Below are 6,000 nucleotides of genomic sequence, written 5' to 3'. Positions count from 1 at the left end.
GAAAGAATTGTAGATGCCGATTAATGTTCGCTTGCTGTGCTAAAGACTGAAGACTAGAAGCGAATACGTACGTGACATTTGCGTACAATGAAGTTCGATATATGGAGCATAGAAATCTACAAGCTGTGCTGTTATTTCTTTGTGTCCGGTGCGATGCATCTGTCCCATGCCATGACTACTTCCTCCCCAAGTTTCAACAACCACAGCCCGGAATAAGGTCGTTCGTTAAGACGAGTATAAAATTTGACAGCCGTACAGATTTCACATGCCCTCGAGTTCCCCGTATCCGACGCAGTTTCTCGGTGACTGCGTCACGATGGCTATGGAGAAAGTAGTTCAAGAAGTGTACATTAAGTACTAAATAATTGACTGAATTGAGGAATTGTGGATATTGTGAAGTCAAATTATATATGATCAAGTAGCTAGGAAAAACGCATAACGGAGCTGAAGATGCTCGGATGAAAGGAGAAGGTTATGTGCACCCTCTGTCTCTCCGCCCTTTCTCTCTTTCCTCCACCCTCCTTTTTTTGGATAATCAGGTATGAAGAGTTCGGATTCTTTTTTATCCGAATCGTGTGCAAGGAAGCAAAGTGCACCTCCTAAGCAGTAGATGAGTGGCAAGGGTAGAGCTTGAAAGGAGGGATGACGTCAGCGATTAGTTTGAGGGTTTGTAGCGCTTTGGCTCTTAAGGACGAGTTATATACGTATTACGTAACAGTATTGCGAATATTTTGTTAATTAACAGGGTCTCGTGTTTCAACAAACTAACCACGTCATGTTTGCAAACCACGAGAAAATGCAAGATTTATGACTTAATTTGTAATGCATTACGCATGTGCTGCTTGGAAAATACGAGCACGATTCTTATATCGGACGAAGTATATACTGCAGAATTTTGGACTGAATTTAATCAATTAACTAATTAACTTGATTACAATGGTGATTGAAGTCCGCCGGTTGGTTGAAGCTACGTATATGATAAATTAACATATTAAACACTATTGCCATTGGCCATATACTTTACTAACGACGATTATAATGGTTAGTAGTATCTTGATTGCGGTATGGTGCTTCCTTTTTACATGCATGCATACCGTTTCTTTATGCAATTACCACAATTCCGCTACCTATGTCTAAAGAGATAATTCTTATGCAATTTTCTTTGACCTGCGCAATAAACGAGTTGCCATAATCAGTTTGGAGGAACTTCGGACGAAGTATCATCCATTCCTGTCTTAATTATAATATGAACCTTTAACCCACAGATTTCCATTCTTCATTTCCTATTGCGCGTAGCGTCAGGAGCTCGTAGCTCACCCAAAAGCTACATTTGCACTGCAGAAGCTGGAATTATACGCTAACAGGACAACTCATATGCAAGAAAAGGAGAGGGAATTGTATTGTGCAGGGATTGGCAATCCTTCGTATTCAGCCGTCGAATTTTTACACACTGTTACTGTTTTCGCTGTCCACAAGCTTCATCTGGATTGGAACGCGCATCCGGGTGGAAATAAAGGGCACCGATTCTGTGTGCACGAAATTTTAATGCTCTACCACCAAGGCAGCATGATGCAGAACGTAGCACAGCAATACGGAGCTACGAATAGCAGCGAATATCACTTCAAAGCACTGCCCTGCACACTACTGCACAGGACGGCACCACTCCGAGCAGCACAGTTAACACAGCACAGTGCTTCATTGCCCGGCACCTCATTGGATAAAACCGCAAACAGAACAGAGCACAGCATCGTGCAGCTGATCGCAGAAGGGCGCACCGGGGCGCAGGAGAGCACAGCGGAGCCCAGTATTGCTCCGAATAGCAATGAACAACTGCGAATAGCACAGATTCCCTAATTAACATAACAGATACTAACCACAGGAGGGCAAAGCAGAGAGCAGGAAAGCGCAGCTGAGCACAGGAAAGCTCAGCTGAGTATAGCAGGGTATGATAAAGCGCCGAAAAGGTTCGATTAGTATAGACCAGCACTTCTTTGAACATCACCGCTGCAAACAACAACGCTGCAGCTACAGAGCACAGTAGAACACATTTCGGTTAATGATACCACCGAAAAGCTTCAAATTGTGTATGTACCTGAGCTTACGTTACCTAACCAGGACCAACACGTCCAAATCATACCAAAGGTTCCAACTCCTTCCCCTCCTATCCTAAACAAAGCGGAGCAAAGCAGAGCGCATGAAAGAGCTGTAGAGCGCAGCAGGGCGCAGTATAGTGTGGGATGTCACCGAATAACACCGATTACTAGAGAATAGGACAAGAGTGCTCCGAATATAAGCACCACCTCGTAAAGCACAGGAAAGGGCAGATGATCGCAGCACGGCTTAGCTGAGATCAAAGGAGCAAAGTAAAGGGCAGGACACCACGGCATATCAGCTAATAACGTAGGTACCTCGCCTGGCCTACCCTAACTAAGCCTAAATGTAACAATGCAAAGCGGAGCGCAATAGGGTACCGTAATACGTCGAATACCATCGAATAGCAGAGGTTAGAACATACTCCTAACGTAACCCAACCTAGCATAATTAAACTTATTCCAACCATAGCAGGGCACCACAGGGAGCAGGAAAGAACAGCAGAGGGCAGCAGAACACAATGAAGCGCCGTATACCCCCGAAGAGCCGCCAATAGCTCAAATCCCTAACCCAAGCCATAATAAGTTATTCAAACTTATCCTACCCTGACGCAACAAAGGAGTGCAAGGCAGAGCGTTGGAAAGCGCAGCAGGCCACAGTGACGCGCAGAATCCTCCGAACAGCAGCGAAAGGTACAGATTCAGGACCTATACTAGCTTAATCAGTCCGAGCCTGCCATAAACTAACCCCACGTACACAACTTTCCCTAAACTAACTGCAGTTGGGATCAGCAGAACGCAGGAAAGCGGAGCAGTTAGCAGGAGAGAACTGTAATGCAACAGATACCAGAGAATTCTGGCGAAAGCACACACCACATACCCAAGCTAACCTAACATAGGCTATCCATAGTTGAGCACTGCAAATTGCAGTTGAGCACAGCATAGTGTAGCACAGCAGAGTAAAGAGAAAAATACTACTGGTGGCAGCGCATGGCACAGATTTCTATCCCAACAATATCCAACGTTGCACACCCTAACCTTGCCACAGTAGAGCACATCTGTGTGGAACGTAGCGAAGCAGAAGGGAGCGATGCATAGTAAAGCGTCGAGGACCACCGCATCGCAGCGAATAAAGCAGACTCATCTCATACCCCAGTCTGACCTAACGTTATAATCTCTACCTTCCTAAACGTATCCATAGCAGTGCATTGCAGTGTGTACCAAAGTGGGGCAGAGCGCTGTAGAATATAAATATGCGCTATATCCATATGAATAGCATCCTTGCCATTGGATTAACCTATCCACTGGTCATTAAATTACATAGTTATTCCAGTATTGTATAAGGATTGATCTATTATAGCTAGAGATATTAACAATTGAGCATACAGTCCTGGCTATAGCAGTCCACACAGTATTATTTGCATTGGTACAATCTATCTACTGGTCAACCAAATTATAAGACGACGATGGAATGACGAAGGGGTAAATTAATTATCGCCAGAGGTATCAACAATTGGCATTATATAAGTGGGTGTATCTCCCTACAAAACTAAATAGCCATTTTATTAACATACACACTGAACTTAAAAATTTTGAGGCAATCCAAGGATGGTCAAACGATGGATCAATTATCGACAGAGATATTAACAATTGAAGATAAGGTGCTAAGCGTAACCACCGACACTCTGCTATTGCCATTTAATCAATCAGTTCAATGAGCATCTAAATTCTACAATAAATTATTGAACGGTCAATGTCTAGGTAGACCATCGATAAAGAAGTTACCAATTTACAATACGTTACTCAGTAGAGCCTGTAGCCATTGGATAACCCTGTTCGTTTGTAATATAGTTATCACAGCTATTTTAGAGCGTCCAGTGGATATTTCAGATATCTCTAGAGACATTATCTAGTGACAAAACGGTACTGAGTATAGAAATCTTCTCAGTTCCATTACAATTGCGTTAATCACTGCGAAGATGATCTCAGTTCTATAGCTACTCTGCAGTTATCAGTGGTCATGTATTTATAGAGAAATTAGCAGTCGGCAAGCCGTTCTCTTTGTAGCCGTCTACGTACTCTAAGTTTCATCTGATTAATCTGCTTGCAGAACACATAAACTTGACAGCAATTTTAGAACGATGAATGGATAGAACAATTATCGCAAGAGACATCAACTTTAGACAATACAGTCCTGTGCACAGCAGTCAGCACAGTATTATTGCCACTCAGTTATCCTATTCACTGGTCACCTGTATACTATGACAATTCTAGAAGAACCGTCAGATGGATCAATCATCGAGAGGAAAATTGACAATTGGTAATACGGTACTGAGTATAGCCATCTTCAATGCACCATAGCAATTGGATTAATCAAATCAATGATCATTTAAGTTCCAAAGCATTTCTAGCGTGGTCATGAGTAAAGAAGGCTACAAAACACTAAAGCCCTTGTATTAATCTATGCAGTTACGATTCATATTCCACAGCAATTCTAGAATTATCAACATGCATATCAATCATCCCTCGACAAAGTGCCGATTGACAATACACTACTAATTATAACCCTCAGCAGAGCACAATAGCCATTGTAATAATTTACACACTGATCACGTAAATTGTATAGCAGTTCTCGAATGACCGACGGATAGATCAATTGCTGTTGGTGATATTGGAATTGACACATCCGTACTGGGTATGGTCATCGACAAAAGGCTGTAGCCACTGGTTTAACGTATACACTGGTCATCTATATTCAATATTAGTGATTGATGGAATTTTGGATAGTTGAACTATAGCTAGAGGTATTAGCATTGGACAATGCATTACTGACGATATGTACCTACACAGTGCCGTAGCCGTTGGACTAATGTGCACACTGATAACTTTAATTTTATAGCAATTCTAGAATGATTAATGCATACATCAATTATTGCTAGAGATGATAATATCTAACAAAACAGAACCAAGAATAGCCACATACGCCGTACTATAGCCATTGCACCAATATATTCATTGACCATCTACCTTCCATAGCAATTCAATAATAATCAATAGCTACATCAATTGCCTCTACAGATATTCAAAGTTGCGGACACAGTATTGACTGCTGCTACCTTAGTGGAAATATAGCCACCTACGCATTAATAACGCCATTGAATAAATCTATTCAGTTTATATTTAAATTCCGCAGCAATTCGATGATTATCAATGGATGGATCAACCATCGCTAGAGATATTAACAATTAACGATACAGATTATAGGCATCTACACAGTTTCAGTTCCATTGCATTAATCTATTTATCGATACCGTCATTTCAGAAGCAATTCTTAACTGAGCAATGGATATTTCAATTTTCGCTTGAAACATTAGAAATAGATCATGCAGTGCTTAGTGTAGCCATATACGCAATATTATAGCCATTGGACAAATTTTTTTATTTAAGATGTAAATTCCTCAGCTATGCAACAATTATCAGCGGATGAATCAGATATACCAAGAGACACTAACAGTCAACAGTACGTTACAGTCTACAACCATCTACACTGTATTATAACCATTAGATTAGTCTATTCACTGATCAATGTCGGTTCCATGGGAATCATAGCATTATCAACGGGTAGATGAACTATTGCTGGAGATACCAGCAATTAACAATAGAGTACTCGGTACAGCAAGCGACATTGCACGGTCGCAATAGGATTGATCCATTCACTGACCATTAAATTCTATAGCAGTTCCAGAATGACCGTCGTATAGGTGAATTATCGTTGGAGACATAGGCAACAAGCGCAGCAGTACTGAGTATTGGCACCCATACAGTACTATAACCTTTGCAGTAATCTATTCCCTCGTCATGTATGTTCCATAGGTATTATAGGTTGACTAATGCATGGTTCATTACTAAC

The sequence above is a fragment of the Eufriesea mexicana genome, unplaced genomic scaffold, assembly GCF_001483705.2.
Source record: "Eufriesea mexicana isolate 0111107269 unplaced genomic scaffold, ASM148370v2 scaffold14846, whole genome shotgun sequence".
Classification (NCBI taxonomy): Eukaryota; Metazoa; Arthropoda; class Insecta; order Hymenoptera; family Apidae; genus Eufriesea; species Eufriesea mexicana.
This window is presented reverse-complemented; position numbering follows the sequence as displayed.